The sequence below is a fragment of the Microcebus murinus genome, chromosome 7 (genome assembly GCF_040939455.1).
Source record: "Microcebus murinus isolate Inina chromosome 7, M.murinus_Inina_mat1.0, whole genome shotgun sequence".
Lineage (NCBI taxonomy): Eukaryota > Metazoa > Chordata > Mammalia > Primates > Cheirogaleidae > Microcebus > Microcebus murinus.
Genome location: NC_134110.1, coordinates 74,305,444 through 74,325,537, shown reverse-complemented (window position 1 = coordinate 74,325,537; position 20,094 = coordinate 74,305,444). Strand labels below are relative to the sequence as shown.

General features: G+C 38.2%; 1 long non-coding RNA gene across 1 annotated transcript; it reads right to left on the bottom strand.

Annotated features, from left to right (window-relative positions):
* Positions 1-3,108: 3,108 nt before the first annotated feature.
* On the bottom strand, positions 3,109-16,449 carry LOC105876570 (uncharacterized). The gene is made up of 3 exons (XR_001156554.3): positions 16,026-16,449; positions 4,093-4,179; positions 3,109-3,323 (listed from the first exon to the last, which is right to left on the bottom strand). It is a non-coding gene; the product is annotated as an uncharacterized LOC105876570 (long non-coding RNA).
* Between the last annotated feature and the right edge of the window lie 3,645 nt (positions 16,450-20,094).

Genomic DNA, 20,094 nt, shown 5'->3' with positions numbered 1-20,094 from the left:
ATACTGAATATTGCTGCAAAATAGATTTGTCCCATGGAATTGGAAGAATTTTCTGACATGCACTCATTAAGCCACAGTTGATTATTTTATCAACTAAGTAAGTATTTAGAACTACAATCTGTTCTACTTTAAAGTGTGTTTCACTGATACTATTATATAAGAATTACCTCATGCTCTCTTGGTAAATAGGAGAATAATGTCCACATAACACATCAGTTGTGTTTTAATTCATATATGATTTTTTCCCAGCAGGTTAATGTTTTGACATGACCAGGAACAGTCTTTTTGGCAATTAAAGAGAAATCCTTAGCAACCTGTAAAGAAGCCCTTAGGAAGAACTCTGGAAATCTACAGAATTGCAGGCTGAGACTAGTTTAGTGCCTTTATGAACTGCTATGCTTTCAACTGTGTTAAGCTTCTTGGGAAACTGTTACTGTAGACGAAGAAGCTGCAAAGACATTCCCCCTTTATTAAAACAATGGATAAAAGCAAAAGTTATGTGGTGGATTAGATTTTTAATTTCCACTAAATGATCTACTAGTAGAGAGTGTCCTACAGGATCTCTACTTCTAATGGGAAATACCCACACCAGGAGTTAAGACTGGAAAGATTGTCTGATTGGAGATAAATACAAATAGAGATTTAACTGTGTTGGTATTTCTGTTGGCATTATTAATTATTCTTATTAATGTCTGGATTGCAAAGTTCCGTAGGTTTTAAGCAATTTTTCCCAATTATAATCTTCCCATAAGCTCTCTTATTTTTAGTGTCTGATTTTGTAGAAAGTGAACATGCATTGTAGCAGAAGCATTCGAATTATTTCCATGTTGCAAACAGGAGAAAAATCTTCATTTGCAAGGGGTTAAAGACAAATCACAGCCCAATGCAAAAGCAGAGTAAAAAATTCAGATTTATGATTCTTTTTTTTTTTTTTTTTTTTTTTTTTGAGACAGAGTCTCGCTTTGTTGCCCAGGCTAGAGTGAGTGCCATGGCGTCCTAGCTCACAGCAACCTCAAACTCCTGGGCTCGAGTGATCCTTCTGCCTCAGCCTCCCGGGTAGCTGGGACTACAGGCATGCGCCACCATGCCCGGCTAATTTTTTATATATATATCAGTTGGCCAATTAATTTCTTTCTATTTATAGTAGAGACGGGGTCTCGCTCTTGCTCAGGCTGGTTTTGAACTCCTGACCTTGAGCAATCCGCCTGCCTCGGCCTCCCAAGAGCTAGGATTACAGGCGTGAGCCACAGCGCCCAGCCAGATTTATGATTCTTAATTCTTGCATGATTATTTTAAGAAGTCCTTGTTCAGCTCTCTGGGAGGCCGAGGCGGGTGGATTGCTCGAGGTCAGAAGTTCGAAACCAGCCTGAGCAAGAGTGAGACCCCGTCTCTACTATAAATCGAAAGAAATTAATTGGCCAACTAATATATATAGAAAAAATTAGCCGGGCATGGTGGTGCATGCCTGTAGTCCCAGCTACTTGGGAGGCTGAGGCAGAAGGATTGCTTGAGCCAGGAGTTTGAGGTTGCTGTGAGCTAGGCTGACGCCACGGCACTCACTCTAGCCTGGACAACAAAGTGAGACTCTGTCTCAAAAAAAAAAAAGAAGTCCTTGTTCATCTATACCTACCACTGAAGATGTGTGGTTGCATAATACATACATATATCAAAACCTGACATTGTACACATAGACATATACAATTATTATTTGTCATTAAAAATTAAATAAAATAAAGTCTAAAAAATGTTCGAATCTTTCAACTGACCTTATTTTCCTTTTATTTTTATGAATTTATTTATTTCCAAAGAGATTTTTATATCACTATAGAGGGAGTGAACGCTTTATGACTTTTTCAGAGGCTCCCTGTTATACATCTTGAGACATGGTTCAAGTTGCACAGTTGGAAAATACCACATAGCTTTAGGATTGTGCCTGGCAGTGTTTCAAAAGGTAAATGTCAACATTTCAAAGACTTTCCTACTTTGAAGGGTAGATACACATATTTAGCATCTGACGGCAAGCTGGGCTGACCTTCTGGTGGATGTGGATGTAGAGGGTGGTGGTGGGAGTCACTGTCCTTCAGGACAGTGAGACATGGCCAAGGAACAGGTGCATGTGAAGTCAGTATCAGTCCTGGGGCCATTTTACCATGTGTGCATGGGTTGCTGAATACCTTTGCATATGACATTTCTCTCCATTAATTAATTATTCATTTGGTTCAATAAACTTGTATTGCACATCTACTTTGTTCCAGGTACTGTGCTTGGCATGAGGGAGAGGGATGAAAAACACACGATCTCTGGTCTTGGGCAAGGCAACACCCAATTACAGCCCAGTGCAGTAAAGGAGTATCAAGTGCTGTGGAAGCAGAGGAGCCACTTCTAACTCAGACTGTGGTGAGGAAATTAAAAATGTAAAGATAATGCTTGAGTTTAGAATCCAAGAAAAGCTAGGAGCCTGTCAGGTAAATAAAGAATAGGGGACTTTCAGGTAGAGAGAATGGAATGTGCAAAGGCAAGAAGCAAAGAATATGAGTTTTGGGCAATGCAAGTGAGTAGGGCTGTAGCATAGCCTGTGTGTGTGAGTGTGTGTGTGTATGCACACACATGTATGTGTACAAGATATGTGGGCAGTGGTAGTGAGGAGGAAGAAATGAGGAGTTGGAGGTAGAAAATGACGTCAAAGAAGCAGGCAAAGTCCAAGTCATGAAAGGTCGTATTTATCAACAGTTTGAACTCCATACTCTTTAACAATCTGTTTATTCATCATAAGTTGCCTCTGTTACCTGTTCTCCACCAAAGCATTTTCAAACTTCTGCTGGATATTCAGCTCTGTGAGGGTAGTAGCCATGACCGTCTTAGCTACAGTCATACCTCTGGCAATAGGCACCATCACTGACAGGTGGAAGATGTTCAATAATTATAGGTGGGATACATCTCTCTTCTCGACCTTTCAGCTCTATGCCAATTCCTTTCTCCCAGAAAATGACATTAACTTCTTCTTAACTCAGGAAATAATTGTGGTCAGGCATTGTATTAGTTTCCTATGACTTCTATAACAAAAGGCAACAAACTAGGCAGCTTAAAGAATGGAAATTTATTGTCTTACACTTAGGAAAACTAGAAGTTCAAGATCAAGGTATCAGCAGAGTTGATTCTTTCTTAAGGCTGTATGGAAGAATCTGTTTTATGCCTTTTCCCTAGCATCCGGTGGTTTTCTGGCAATCTTTGATGTTCCTTGTCATTTAGAAGCATCACTCTAATCTCTGCCTTCACCTGCATATGGTGCTCTTCCTGTGTGTGTTCCTGTTTCCAAATGACCCCTTTTAATAAGGACAATAAGCACATTTGATTATAGTTCACTATAATAGCTTCATTTTTACTTCATGACCTCAATAGAGACCCTATCTCTAAGTAAGAGGTACTAGTAGTTAGGACTTCAACATATTTGGAGAGGGGGGGTGCACAATTCAACCCATAACAGGTATAAACTTCAAGAACTACCTTCCATCAACTTTGATAATTTACTCTGTGAATAGAGTTTATTGTTCCCATCTTAAAAAGGAGAAAATCGGGGCTTAAAGTCATTATATAATTTGATCAAGTTCCCACAGCAAGTAAGCAGTAGAGTTTGAACATTGTCTCTGATTAGCCAGATTGAATCCAACCCAAAGAAACATTATTTCAGGAAGGAATTACTTGTTTTGTATGTGTGTGGGATTCAATATAGAAATTGTTCATCCATCATTTTATTTATCTGATATTTATTGAATATCTATGATGTACTAGGCATGGCCCTAGGTGCTGAGGGAAAAGAGATTAGTAAAACATAAAGGTTGACCTTAAAGCAATTTTCCATTTGCATACTCCAAACTTCAATGTTAGAACACATAAGCATTGACTGAACATAGGTGCTGGTTTTCTAGATTGATTAGAAGAATCTCAAACTACTTTATTAAATAGGCCAGAGTGATTGCCAAACCTCATGTTTACTCATCCACTGTGACAGGTTCTAAGAATGCTGAAAAGAAGCAATGTATGTCTCACAAGGCAGTGTACTGTTACAGTCAACAAGCATTTATTGAATCTTACCATGTGTCACACTGTTTCATGGGCATGTTCCACTCTATTGTGTGATGGGAAACAGCTTACTTATCCCCAACAGTCTCAGTTGCCCACCTGTAAAATAAAGACAGTAATAATACCTTCCTCACCACATTGTTATAAAGAGAAATGAGCTATCACCAGCAAGCCCTTGGCCCAGTGGCTGGCATGTACTAGCTTTACGATAAGTATTTGCAAAATCTGAATCCGAATTACAGAATTTTCCCTATTATTTTCAGAATAAGATTAGAGAACTTTTACAAAATCTCATGTGCTTTAAATCTGAAAGTTCTTCCATAACCTCACTAAAAATACATATTGTCAGACACAGATGCAAACTATTGTTCTTTTGTATTGTTTTGTTTTGTTGCAGAAGGAATATAATAAAGAAAATGATTGCAAAACTCTGCAAATAAAAATAAATGGTAGCTTGCATTATAGCATTTGAGAGAAATTATTTTAAAATGTATTTCAAAAAATTGTATATTTCCCAGGATATTAAAAAAGGGCATAATTTTAAATTCTTTTTTCTTTGTTAAGTATTGCATTAGGTTAAGATCAGAGCTACATAAATGAAGCAGGCAGTTATATTCTCTATGTAACTAAAGTAATAAAGTTTAAATCTCTTATAAATAAGGCAAAGCAATATACTCATTCTACAGGTAAGAAAATCAATCAATTTAATCTTATAAAAAATATACCAAAATATTACATGGCATGTGTTGACAAGTCTATAGTTATTACATATAGATTAAACTATACCTTTATTTATTTTAAATTTATACTCCATCTAGTTCTGAAAGGACTTGAGACAGTGTATAAAATACACATGGTTTAAATTTGCAGTAAGATACAAATATAATATACGTATATCAATAAATCCCCTAAGTAACCTATGCTTATCAGTTTCTGGGGAAAGTCTGTTTGTATTCTTGGGAGGAAAAATAGACTCAGCTTCCTCTTATTCATTCTTGTTTCCTAGGAGTTCTCTTAGGAAACAAGAGAGCTATCTGGTTGTGGTTAGTAAGTATCTGGTTGTGGTTAGTAAGTATCCTAACCCATGTGAGCTGAGAAAACAGATGACTTTTATTTAGCTCACATGTGCTATTGAAATCCTGATGAGGCACATTGTTAATATGGATCAGATATCAGTGGATATTATTTTCAGATTATGGATCTGGAATAGATGTATTTAAGAAATAGGTCTAGAATCCTATACTTGACCAGAAGTAACCTGCTACTCTCCTTTTACTGTAGTAAATGATACTCCAAATAATGATTCTTCCCTTTTTTTTTTTTTTTTTTGGTAATTTTTTTTTTTACTGAATAAAACAAAATTGTGTATTCACTCATTACCTCAGCCATTTGCTCAGCAAACATTTATGGAATACTTAAGTGTATGCAGATCTGTGGGAAACACACCAAGGATGTTGAGATGAGTAAAACACAGTCCTGGCCTCAGGGGGTTTTGGTCTAGTTGGGAAATGAGGTTGTCAGCAGATATTTAAAACTTCACCTGGTCAGTGCTGTTAGGGCAGAGGAGGAGCACTTTACACACATGAAATCTCAGGGTCCCTAAATGCAGGGATAATCTGAAGAATAAATAGGTGGTTCTGAAGTTAGTTTTCTCCTGAAATGGGCACCATGTATAGTCATTCAAGTTCATGCAATAAGTTCAACATATTATGATGGCAGTGAGGTAGGATGGAGTCAGATTTGAAATGTACACCTAATGAATTTTTCAAAATGGTGATGATTTATTATTTTTTAGGTCAAAAAGGCTTATAGAAAAATTCCAAGTGAAAGTTAGCTTAATTAAGACTGAGAAGGATCACCAAACTTAATTTCGGATTAAAAATCCAAGATTGAACCTATATTTCTTAGATCACATAATATGTATGCACAGAAATGCAAATAGATTCTTATGCTTACAATGGACTCAAAGGAATGCACAAATGTTTGTTGTTATGCACGATATGAAAATAACTGGTCCAATTTCCTTTCATCTCTATAGTCTTTGAACTGAATAATAACCTATAAATATAAAATAAAATAAAATTCTGGCTTTGTTTAAAAAAAAGAGACTGAGAAGGAGAAGAAAGTATGAATTAATTTTTCCCTTTTTCTGTCAGAAAACATTTCAAAACAAAATTAAACTAGACTGAAGAATTGTAAACTCAGCAATAGATAAGATAAATGACCACTCTGAAACAGATTTTGCTAGTGTAAACCTTGATATACATTGGAAGAGAAATAAAAATAAGCCACATCCTTCTTGAAGCCTGCATGATTTAAGTAGCTTGCAGTTCTCCATTTTCCAAATTTATTATTAGGAATAAGATCCTAGCCCATATTATAATAAACCAGGATTGAAAAAATTGTGTGAGCTTTTGCTTAGAATGCAAAAACCATTTTCCATGCAAACAATCTTCCTCATGGCTGTTTGGACGCCAGAAAAGTCCACAAACCTCTTTAACATGTGTTTGCAATATGTACTAATAATGCTAAAGGAATACAATGCCGGTGTACCGTACCACAATACTCTGACTCAATAACTTCCTCTTAGCCTAACGGTCAAGCTCAAACCACTTGCTCTATGCCACAATGTCTGTCTTGCTGTGTCCCCTGCCTCCTCTCAGACCTCATCTCACAGTCCACTGGTCTTCTCTGAAATCCTTCATTAAGTCAAGTTTTTTCCCACCTTAGGACATTTGCTTGAGCTATTTTCTCAATGAGAACACAAGTCTCTCTGACTCCCTCAGACATTAAGAAAATTGTCAGTGGGAACAGCTGCCTAAGGAACACCTTAATGACTAGACCCACTCTGACAATGTAGATTAGCCACCTATTCATTCTACCAAACCTGTTATCATGTTTTGATTCTTTGCATAGCTCAAAAACATCTACCACCTGATATTTTCTTGTGAATTTTTTTGTCATTATATTAATATATTCTTCATGTCCCCCAGCTAATGTGCAAATTCCATTAGAGGAGAGATTTTGTTCATCCCTGCCTCCCATAGCCTAAAATAGTGCCTGACAATAGTAAGTCCTCAATGCATGAATAAGCGAATTAAACAATGAGTCCACAAGGCTACTGTATGCTGTAATAGAGACCCTAACAGACACCACTGGAACAGTTACTCAGATTTACATCTTAGAAAGCCAGGGCCACATCTTCTCCTGGTCCCTCCCTGATGGTTTCAAGGCACTCGAGCTGTCTTCCAACACTGAGATAAGGGAGCCGGGATTGGATGTGTGGCACTGAATATAGCAGGTGGGGTGATTCGAGAATGAAGAACAGTACTGAAACTTAATGAGTCGGGGTGGTAGAGAGCTCTAGCGCAGGGCTTCCCCCTTCACATTTTTCTTCCACCCCTTTCTCCCTTTTATCCCCCCAATTCCCACCAAACAAATCCATGGTCAGGAAACAAGCCTGACCAGCAGCATTAATTGGCCAGCAATGGATAAATCTTTTCTCCTTCCTCTCTCTCCTGTTGTTTCTCCCTTCTTCTCGTCTTCCCTTTCTTCTTTCCTCTCTCCTGCCTTTCATTTTTTCCATCCCTCTCTCCCTTCTCTTGCATTCTCCAGTGGGTGCTGGGGGTGGTGAGGTTGGAAATGGGGACTGCGCACGGTACCTGGCATACAGTAAGTGCACAAGCATGCTTGTTGACTGACTGACTGACTGAATAAATGAACAGATTCTGTTCTGTGGTCAGTGGAACTCTAGAGAGCACATTTCCCTAGATTCTTACGATATATGTCAAATAGGACAGAGTCTAACACTTTACCTAAATCAAGACAGGTTACTTCTCTAGCTTTCTCTGGGCACTAACAGATCCACAGCCCAGCAGCTGACAGGAATTTCATTAATTGAGTATGACATGGTTTTGTGTGATGCTGGCAGGATTTATTAGAGATTCAATTTTAAGAGACTTAAAATGAAAAGGTCCAGAATGAAAATAGTGAATTCTATTGTCTTAAAAGAACAGCTTCTCACACTCAATAGGTAATGCCTACTCCTATGGACAAGTTCCTCAATTTACTGTTTTAGTTAGAATAAGACATCTTTTTCTTTTCAGATACTAGGAATTTCTTCATTAGATATTTAGATACTCTTATTGTCTTTTCCAACAGTCACTAAAAGGTATAAAATTCAGTGATAAAGCTTAGTGGCACAGTTGGCTGTTTCTGTCTGAGAGATGATTTGTCCCTGTGGACTCGTGAGACCAGACTCCTGGGTTTGTTCTGGTACATTCTTGAGCATGCCTATGCCAGCACCATTGAAGATGAGGAGTTGCTGGCTCAGCAGGTCTCTTTGTCTTCACGCCCGTGACAGGGATATATTACCTAACCCTGGGCCAAAGAGAAGGTTCTAGCCTGTGTGGCAGCTTCTTTGCTCTTGTAGTCTCACACATGATGTCACTGAGACGTGGCTGGCTCACAGGCAGTTGTTAAGCAGGTGGGAGCCCCTGTGCCTGATGATTTTTCCCAAATAAGAGGCAGGCTGGGAGCCAGTTACAATACAGCCTTGTCAGCAAAGTTTCACTTCAGAACAGTGAGAAAATACTAGGAAAATCCACATTTATTTTGATAGAAAAATAAGCAAATTTCAGTGTTTGAGTCTTTGGTAAAACCTCACCAGTGGGAAGTCAGGACTCACAGTGGTTTTTAGGCCTCTCTCTGTGAGAATTATTTTTAACTTCTTTCGTGTATGTGTGGGTTTTACATTGGGTTCCCCATTCCCCACCCCCAGCTGTAAATAAAGTAGCACAAAACAACTGAGAAGGAAGTTTAGGAATTGAAGTGGTCCCCCTGTGGTTGTGTGTCTGGCATCCAGTCTGCTTCTGTCCTGTGTGGCAGCTGTGGTCTGGATGGGAACGGCCCCTCACCATGTCCAGTGGGGACCCACCGGTGGCCCTGCCAGTCAGGGCAGTCCCACCCCTCTGAGTATGTGGCCCGATTCAGATGAATGAAATGTGAGTTTTTGTTAAGGAGGGGGCTTGCTTGCTCTTTAGAGCAGGCGTCCTCAAACTACGGCACGTGGGCCACATGCTGCCCTCCGAGGACATTTATCCAGCCTGCTGGGTGTTTTTGCCACCGCTGCCTGTCCTGCTTAGCAGCTGACTCATCCCCAGGCCCACAGTGTGCATGTGTGGAATGTGCGCTGCACTCTCCAACGGCCCTACGATGGTCTGAGGGACAGTGAAATGGCCCCCTGTTTAAAAAGTTTGAGGACCCCTGCTTTAGAGAAAGCAACTAATGTCCTGTTACTGTTTAAGTCAGTTTGGGAAGAGTTGTTATGACCCATAACCGAAAACAACCTAAATGGCACATACAACAGTTATGATTAAAATACTTCTTAAAAATTTCACTTGTCAACAACGCCAATAAGAGTTATTCAAATAATTCATATAAAGAAATTATTTGGTTTGAGAGGTCAACCCTACCTTAAGTGGATCACTATCTCATAACTTTGACACTGAATCCTGCATATCAGAAAAAACATTTTTAACCGGGTTTCTAAGCATATCTCAGGGTTTTTCTTAGTATAAAGCTGTGGTTTATCTAATTCTAAAGTCATTATACTGGGCAACCACAGACAAAGTCAGAACATTTCAACAATTATTGAAAATATGCCCAGAGAAGATCAATAGTTCTTATATTAGCTTATTATTTTCATTGTCCTTTCTCAAGACCGTTTAGAAACTTTGTTTTGCCTTGACAGAATTAAGGAGCAATCTTCTCTGGAAATAACTATGAAAAATCAATAAAATCCATTAGTTACAGGGATTTCTATTCATAGAAGAACAGTGGATGATAGTTATTATAGTGGAAAAAAACATTAAAATATATGCTTTTAAAGTAAATAATCAAAATGTTTAACACATCTAGCCTCTCCCTCTTGTAGAAAATAAAAGCTGAGGAAAAAAACCCTAAACCTCTAATTCAACTGAAATATAATCAATAATTGAAATCAATTGAAGGTTTAATTGCATTCTACTCTGTGATGCATTTGTTTGCATTATTACTCTTGGGGTAGAAAGAAAAAGCTGACTAAGAAGCTTTGCGGAAATTACTTAATAATTAATTCATCTTCTCAAAGGTGGCCAGAGTGCTTAGTGTGTGAGATAAACTCTAAGGATCACAAAACTCAATTACACATGTCTGTTTTGGATAATCTCAACTAATTTTGGTAGTTCATTTTTTCTATTCTCTGTAGAATTAGATTAGTAGTCATAATAGGCCACTCTGGCTTGCACCTGGGTTCTGCTCTTGCATTTCATTTTCATCTAATGGAAACGGTTACATAAAGTGTAATTCATCTCCCTTCTCAGGTCTAGAGGTGCTAGAACATTATCTAGCTGAGAAAAAAGTACTTTTGACTGTTAATTAATGTCCAAAAAGATGTCAAAGGAACTTTTGGTGCTTTTCTTCACTGTAGTTTCATTCATGAATGTGTTTTGCTTATAATTGATCTGCATGCCTTATGCATTAAACTGTTCAAACTGACAATATTCAATGTAGTTAAATATACCATATATGCCATACTATACTATGTTATACTGTACTATATTATACCATACTATATACTATAAACTATATATATAAGCCATTGTGTGTTATAGTATAAGAAAGAAGAATGCTACAATCAGGATGTTCCTATGAGTCTTAGTTTTTTATATTTGGCCAGGCATTGCTTGGGTAGTAAAATGAGAAGTAGAAGTTACATTTCAAACATCAGAATAATATAGGGGTTATGTTATTATTTTCACATTTGAGGTTTCAGTATAAATGCAGTGGCTAGAATAGTGCCTATAATAAGCACTTATAAAATTGTTGACTAATACACTATTAAAATCACATTGAATATGTTGTTTACTTACTTGATATACTCTGCCTAATTTCATCAAAGATTTCAGTAGGTTAAAAAATACATGCAAGAAAAAGTACTAAAATAAATAGATGAGAGAATTAGAACAAAGAAAAAGTATAGGTAGGAAAATAATAAATCTGTGGTAAAATTGGTATACGGATATGCATATGGAAAGGTGCTAGAGGTTGGCAACAATTGTCTCTATGCATCCTAGTGGCCAAAGTGAAAAAGAAAAACAGGATCGGTTACATGGTACTCAGTGTCCTTGAGATAAAACAACAAGAATGATTCAGAAGGATCTCAGATTTATTTGACCTACATATCTGGGAATAGTTTCTGATGGGTCCTATTTATGCAACAACCATTACCAACATTGGCAGTTTTGTATGGATATTTATGGGAGCATTTTGCAATGTCACTTGGTAAAGTAAGGCTAAAGCATATTTAAGTAAATTAATTCATAAAGTTCCAAAGTAGTACAATTTAAGCATGTGGTTTTCTGATAAGGAAAGTCTTACTGCGATAAAGGGAACTCACTTTAGGATCAGACAAACTGATGTGAACACTAGTCCTGAGGCTTAGCTATACAACTTCAGGTAAGTTACTTCACTTCTCTGTGCCTCATATGTGAAATGGGGATAACTAATAGCTACACATGACAGTGCTATAAGCACACGATGAGTTAAATGTCTTAGCACAGTGGCATGGAACAAGTGCTCAGGGGATGGTTGTTTTTATTTTTATTGTCTGTTTTGGTCCAAAGAAAACATTTAGAATAAATGGAGAATTGAATATGTCTTTCAGGTATTACTTCATATGTACTAGGTCTCATAATGAAGCATTTGTTGAGGGGTTACACAGCAGACAGTTAAAGCTGCCATTTCTGCCAAGAACCTGCATTGCAGATATAGAAGAGGCAGAGGGTAGCCTAAGACACATGCCTGAAAGGAATGGCTGCCCCACAATAGCAGAAAGGTGGGCAATGAGACTGCCTAAAGGCAGTAACTGAATCCTCCCTGGAAAACACTTCTCCTGGGCTGAGCACGGTGGCTCACGACTTTAATCTGAGCACTTTGGGAGGTAGAGGCTGGAGGACAGCTTGAGCCCAGGAGTTGGAGACCAGCCTGAGCAACATAGCAAAACTCTCTCCATACAAAAAATTAAAAAATAGCTGAATGTGTTGGCATGTACTTATAGTCCCAGCTACTTGGGAGGCTCAGGCAAGATCACTGGAGCCCAGGAGTTCAAGGATGCAGTGAGTTATGATAACGCCACTGCATTCCAGCATGGGTGACAGAGGAAGATTCTGTCTCCAAAAAGAAAAGAAAAGAAAAAAAAAAAAACAACACTTGTCCCGAGGCTCTGATGTTTAGATCAATAGTGACTGAGTCCCCAAAGGTGTGGGTCATACATCATAACTTCAAACTATTTGGCCTAGAAACTTTTCAAGGCAAAATTTACATCAATAGTTTATGTGGCCACTGAAATATTTCACAAAAAGATACTCATAGAACATATAATTTTAAATAGTAAAACTAAATAAATCCTCTCAGGTGAATTTAAGACTCATAGAAATATCCTGACCTTAGTGTTCTACTTGTTCATTTTAAATAACTGTAAATTATTTTGAAAAGACCAAAGTGCAACAATTTTTAAAAGTAAGACACTTTGAATGAAGAAGGCAGTACTCTTGCTTTGCTGTCTCAAAAAACCGTATTGATTATGTGGTTAAATTGGTTAGTGAAGGAAGTTATTAGAGTTTTATGTCTCTCTGTCTCATGCTTTCTCACTGGCTGTCTTACCTGTGGTTCCTTTAACTGAGGTATCTGCAGTGGAGAAAAGATAATCTATTAGAATACAAGCTCAAGGAGGCTTGAAGACATTTTTGTCTTTTCTGTTTTGTTATTGTTCTATTTTCAACAGGTATAATTGTTCCCGATGTGTGCTATGCACTAATAAACCTCTATGGAATGAATGAATGAAGGAAGGAATGAATGAACGAACTAGATCCTTTGGTGTTCCACCTTCACCATTTTTGATAACCCTGCACATGATGGGCAAGAACTTGATGTCTCAGTCTGTTTCTTGCGGACCTTTGAGAAAAGAGCTGCCCAGTGTTTCAGAGTAACTCTCAACATTAGTTTACATTCATGAAAAAAGGGTTTTGGGATGGTAATAAACTATTCAAATGTGCATTAATTCTACTAGATCAAGGGTTCTCATTTTCTGAGTCGCAGACTCTTTTGGTAGTCAGTCTGCCTAGGGACCCCTTCCCAAAGTAACATTTTTAATGCATAAAATAAAATGCATAAGATTATAAGAGACATCACTAAAAGGAGTGAAATACGGTTATCAAAACATTAAAAAAAGAAATTCTTGCTATAGTACATATGTACATATGTATACATATGTTTTTGTTAACACATTGAAAAGAAAACATTTAAAATATAGGTAAGTTCATTTTATTTTTAAAGACATCAGTATGAAGGCTGTTGTAGATTAGCTAAAATAAGAGTATTAAACTGTGGAGCGGTCTTTGACTCATCTCCTTCCATATACTGACTAATAAGAAATTGTAGATGGGGAAAGAAATGTAGATGCTGAGGTCACCAAATGTACTACATGTGACTTCACTGTTTGGCGGCTGTTCAGTACGAGACTTAGAACTGGCCAGTTGTTGGCCAACTTGCATCACAAGGGCATCTGTGGACAGAAAGACTGGAATCATGTGAGTCCTAGTGACAGTATACCAATGAGTGTGGTCTGGGCACAGTAGCTCACGCCTGTAATCCTAGCACTGTGGGAAGCCAAGGTGGGAGGATCTCTTGAGGCCAAGAGTTTGAGACTAGCATGAGCCTGAAAAAGAGCGAGACTTCGTCTCTGCAAAACAATTTAAAAACTAGCTGGACCAATATGCACCTGTGGTCCCAGCTACTCAGGAGGCTGAAGCAGGAGAATCACTTGAGCCTAGGAGTTGAGGTTGCTGCTGTGAGCTATGATGATGATGCCACCACATTCTAGATCAGGCGACAGAGTGAGACTCTGTTTCAAAGACAAAAATAAAAAGTAATGAATGTGATTCTAATGTAGTGATATATATCTATATATAGAGAGAGGAGAGATTTGCAACAACAATAATGTGCTATAAAAATATCTGTGATTTCCATCTATGATGAGGTCATAAATTCTAAGACCATGGCGATGCTTACTTTCATATTAGAAAAGATAATAAATTTCAGTTAATGATTACTGACATAAAGATAGCTTTTCTTTTCTCCTAAAGATAAGAACTTCTGTGCTAAACCAAAAGTTTCTTAAGACTAGGAGACCCTAATAAAGCATTATACTTTTAGCAACATTGTACCGTATGTCTTCTTCATAGTCCAGGCAAAAATTCCTTTATATTTAATAAATGATCTTTCTACTGGGGCCTGCATTTACTTTTCCTAACCCATTTGGAACAGTTTGATGGTTGCAGAAGCCAAGAAACTGGTCAAGATAGCAAGCAGCCACAGCTCACTGTCAAGCCAACTGGCAAAAGTCACAGGAAGAAAGAGTTCCACTGTTTCCTTTTCCTGGAACTTCCTACTGGCACCAATGCTGTGTGGTAGAACAGTTGAGATGCACTCAGAGACGTATGGTCTGTTGACACTAATGTCAGATGGAGAGACGGGAGGTCTAGTGCATGTGGCCTATGGACTAAGCAGTGTTCTTCTAGAAGTGCAGAACCGCAGGCCACCCCTCAGAGTTAACTGAAATGGAATCTGCATTTCAACCTGATCGCCAGGTCATGTGGGTGCATCAAAATGTGAGAAGCTGTAGCACGGTTCTATATAGATCGCCTAAGCTTCTTCCCTTGATATCTCATCCTTCACCCTGCACACGCTCCTCCTCAGACCTTCGCCTTAAGAGAAGCTTATTCTATTTGTATGTTTGCTTATATTACAAAATCATTAAGATTAGGAAAAGCTCAGTAACTAGAGCAACTGGGAGAGGTGCCAGAGCCTTGAATGTAGCTGGAACCTCTATCCATTTGGAGTAATTCCAACTGTAAACTTGGCCGGCCTCACTGGTTGGTCAAGAATGTAAACATTCTACAATATCTTTATCTTTATCTAGTTTGTTTGTCTCAGTGCAGTGCCGAGAGAAATAAGTTCTTCAGAATTCACTGACAACACATATTTAATCTGGTATGTTGCTCCTCTTCAATACAGTAAATGTCCCTTTTGATCAGTGCTACCCAGAATTCCCTCACTGATTACTGCCCTTATAAATGTATCTCCCTGTTAAAAAGAAGTTCATCTCTGCTGCCCCCACGTTCTTTTCTACTCTCTCTTTCTGGCAACTCAGCTCTTAAGATCAACGAGCCCCAGTTCATATATGAGTATGTTACAAAAGTTTGTTTTAAAGTCTTTTATTTAGAATCAAAATGCATATTCTAACAGAAACGATCAAAGTGGTTTTGGTTTTTCAAAGTAGCAAGCAAAAACTTATTTAATCTTTAATATAATTATTCATTTACAATGAAAGGGATAATAAAGCCATGTTATTTCAGTGTTAGTAACTAAACAAGAGGAAAAACTAATGACTTTGAATAAGAAGTGATGAAATATGCATTTTAAACTTGCATGAATTAAAGAAGCATGAGAGAGTACCATTTGTGGAGATCATAGTAAGGCCACCTTTCATTATTATGAATAATTAGATCTAAAAATGACTGGTTCTCTGTTTCTGGATACAAATACATCCAGGCCCCACTGCAAGTCACTTGGCCCACCCAGTCCCTTGGGGATCAGCATAGGTCAGGGGGAGAAAAAAAAATACCTCTCCTCATTATTTCTGATAATGTCTGATAAAAATTTCTCTCTCTCTCTTTTTTTTAAATCTCTTTGTATGCCTGCACCCAAACCTGCTCTCTCAGTTCAGCCGTATTCTGGTTACCATGAAAAATTAAAAAGATCTCTTGGCAAGCACCATGGTGTGTGTGACTCTACGGCAGCTCTACCCGGGCCACTGCAGAGGAATGGAAATCACAGGCTCTCACCTTGTCGTGTTCTCACCACGGTGTGTCGCTCATCACTCTGCTCCCTCTGCAGAGCTTTCTCTCAGGACACGTAAGTGCCCCAGGAAGTGCCCCCGAGTGTCTCTTGTGATCATCTCTTAGGTAAAGCGGCACGGCCAGGGTCCAGCCCTCTGGGATTATCTCCTCCCACTATCCGGCTCCTTGGCACACAGCTGTCCCTCTGGGGCGCAGTCACTGCTTCCTTCCCTCGTCGTCGGGCCTCGCGGTGGTAAGAGCCCCTTGCTCGTATGGCGTGCTGCACTGTCCCACGTAGATTCCACATCCTGCCCAAACTTTCTGAAGAGTCCCTTTATTAAAGTGTCATCAAATTGCCCAACTCGTGCGTGCCTCGGCTTCCAGCCAGGACCCCGGCGGAAGTGGGACCATGTTTACCAGGTTGCTCTTGGGTTATGACCCGGAAATAGAACGAATCACATCAAGCTAATGCGAAAGCTTTGTCTAGGTAATAAACATCCAGCAAACTGGTTTCCTTGGGGAGTTGAGCGTGATCTTCTCGGTTCAGCTATGTGGCAATAAAAGGATACTGAGGAGCAAAGTAAAACAAGGAGCAAATAACTGATACTGAGGAGCAAAGTAAAACAAGGACAAACCCCGACAACACGTCGCTGATGAATGAAATCAGTCAGAAAAGACCACATGTCATGTGATTCCATTTGTGTGAAATTCCCAGAATAGGCAAATACATAGAGACAAAAAGTAGATTAGTAGATGTTAGGAGCTTGTGGGGGGAGAGAATAGGGAATTATTACTAATGGGCACGGGGTTTCTTCCTGGGGTGAGGAAAATGTTCTAAAATTATAGGACTGATGGCTTTGAAGATACTAAAAGTACTTTGAAGATACCAAAAGCCACTGACTTGTGCACTTTAAAAGGATGACTTTTATGGTATGTACATTATATCTAAATGGAGCTGTTATTTAAAATTTAAGTCTCAGGAAAGTTCGAAAATCAGGTTAATTTACTACTTTCATAATACAGCAAGACAATTTTCAGTTTTTTAAAATTATATTCTAACATGGGCAAAATTGTTCTTTTTTGAGTAAAAATCAGTCATTCATAACATTGTTTCACAATTTTTGTCCTTATGGTCAGTCAATAAAGGCTTAAATATAGAGGCACTTATAAAAGAAGGGTAACAAGCATAGAAATATTTTTTTCTTCCAGTTTTCATTGAACTCTTCCCACATGTCCAGGCAATTCCTGGGATAGAACTTGAGACCTCTGGGGAAGAAGCCCTTTGACCTTCCTCCTCAGACCACATTGTTCCCTTGTCCTCTGCTGCCCTGTGCCAATCTCTTCTGACTCTATGACTCTTGTTAAGTCTTCCTCTGGGGAAAGCTAACATTTTGAACTGAACCGTGGTAAGAATTTCAGGTCCCAGCGTCAGTCCTGTCCTGGATGAATGGGTGGAGGGAATGTGCTAGACTCGGTCTCATGGAATCTCAGTGCTGGGGGGCAGAGCAAGCAATTCTTCCATAGCAAAGTTTCTGAAAATAAGAGGACTCAGGAAGACTTATTGAGTCTAAAATCTTGGTTTCTTTCTTTCTTTTTTTTTTTTTTTTTAATCAAAAAAGCACTTGCACTTGAATGTTAAAATGTTGGTTTCTGTAGGAACAAAGCAAGTAGAAACCTCACCCGGGGCAAGAGGGAATCAATTTTAATGAATACATAGAAACGGTCTCAGAACAGAACACATCTGAGTTACTTGCAATTAATTGACTTTCAAAGTCATGACGATTAAAACCCATCTAATGGGTCCTTAAAAAACGGAGTCAGTCACTTTGAAAATGTCTCTGTATTGACATGGTTCAAGTTACCTGACCCTCAAAATGGAAGTGTTAAGTTGCGTCCATCAGAGAGATGTATTATTCTTTGAGAAACAAGTGACAATTAATAAACTAATTTTATGCGGTAACCAAACTTGTGCACAGCTCTTGCAATAATCGTTGAAAGGTATTTCCCACAGAAAGAGGGCGTGCAAAGCAGCTCTTAAGAAGAAATCAAGAGTCTTGACACCTCATTCCTTCCTCTGCATCGTGTTAGTATTTATTAGGACTCTAAGAACATGCAGGGCAGAACAGCAACACGTAGCCTCGATTACTTTACATGACAGTTTAAGAAAAGCTGTTTAGAGTAAGAGGCCAATTTTGGAATTTTGGATAAAGAAGACTTTCTTACTACCTGTTAAAAAAATTACTAATTTTTTTTTTGTCTCCTTTTTTAGTCACATCTAAAGAATCCAGATGCCTTCAAGTCATAAGAGGTTTGTGGAGCAAAGATAGACATGTCAAATGGAGAAACAATTTGGCCTTGAATATAATAGTAACCAAAAAAAGTCCAGGGGAAGTTTTAGGTGGGAATGGAGCTGAAAATGAAAGCTCTTGTTTCCCAAATAGTAACAAATCCCCAAGGGAACAAAAAAAAAAAAAAAAAAAGCATTCAAAGCATTCTAGATTGAGACAATTATAGGCAATGTGTCACTTTGCTTTTAATCAGAATTAAGACAAACTAAGTTTTGTTGAACATCTTATTAAACCTATGGAGAATTATTTCTTATATTGTTTTAGATAAGTAAAAAAATTAAATAACGTTTATTTTTTAAAGACAATTTATAGAGTCCCTGTTCCATGTAATTCTATAATATGAAAATACATTTCTACTTTGACATATCAGCTAATAAATAAAGTCTGATTTGGGAATACTTTTCAAGAAATCTGATTAAAATGTCATCATAACAAATATTTGAATAATAACACTTCCCTTTAAAAAAGAAATTGGTGCTCATTTCATCTTTGCCATTATGAAGAACTGAATGCATCAATCAATAGATCTTGGTATATTCTTTGGAAAAATTGATTATCTTTGAATTAAGGTGAAATGTCACATTTTGAGTGTGGTTTAAGTCATAGCATATATTGATTGTTATTTGCAAACTATGTATCTCAGATTTTGTGTTCCTTTGGAGGACAGAAATGAGGTTGGAGTTGAGTTTAGTCTTTAAAATGTTTGAGTAGATAATAGGGTACAGATACCTTAACAAAAAACCATTGTGTTCTTACTTCAGGTGTTAGGTTTCAGCCACAAGCTTTTCAACCAAAATTATTTTATTCCCAGGGGACCAATGGGCAGCTATATCCACAATTCCTGAGCCCTGGAACTTCCTACATGATTGTGACCCTTTTTTTTTTTCTTCACAGTAACAGTGACGCATTTGGTTTGAAACAATTCTTTAGCCATTGGAGTACTTATCAACTTTCTCTCTTGAAAAAGCTGGAGCAGTGCCTGAGATCCTTGGTGTGGTCTAGCATTGTTTCTGTTCTGATCATATTCAGTGGGAAGTAGCTACTTAGCTAAATTTACATTGGCACTTCCTATGGTAGCTATTGGAAACTAAGCACAGGCAGAACTGTTGCTGTCTGTCGCATTTGTCTGGCTCTTGTGTAATAAATAAAAGTATTTGTACTCTTCCACACTTTCCACCTATGCTTAAAAATATTTTGAGCAAATGATGAAGTGTTGACATTTGATCATTCTTAGGAACCCACTAAATAAAAGACATTGTTTGATGCTACACTCACTTGCTAGGGCTACTGAGGGAAAGAGCCATGAACTGGGTGGCTTACAACAGAAATGTATTGTGTTCCAGTTCTTTAAGAGAGAAGTCAAAAGTCAAGGTAGGTGTTGGCATTGCCGTGCTTCCTCTGAAACCTGAAAGAGAGAATCTTTCTTTGCCTTTTCCTAGTTGCTGGTGGTCGATCACCAATCTTTGGTGTTCCCTGGTTTGTAGACGCATCATTCTAAACATTTTCACAGAGTGTACTCCCTGTGTGTCTTCACAACATCTTTCTTCTCTGTGTATAAGTTTCTGCGTCCAAATTTCCCCTTTTTACAATGACACCAGTGATACTGGATTAGGGCCCACTGCAATGACCTCATTTTAACTTGATTACCTTTGTAGACACTCTGTTTCCAAATAAAGTCACATTCTGAGGTATTGGGTGTTAGGACTTCAACCTTTCTTTTGGGGGAC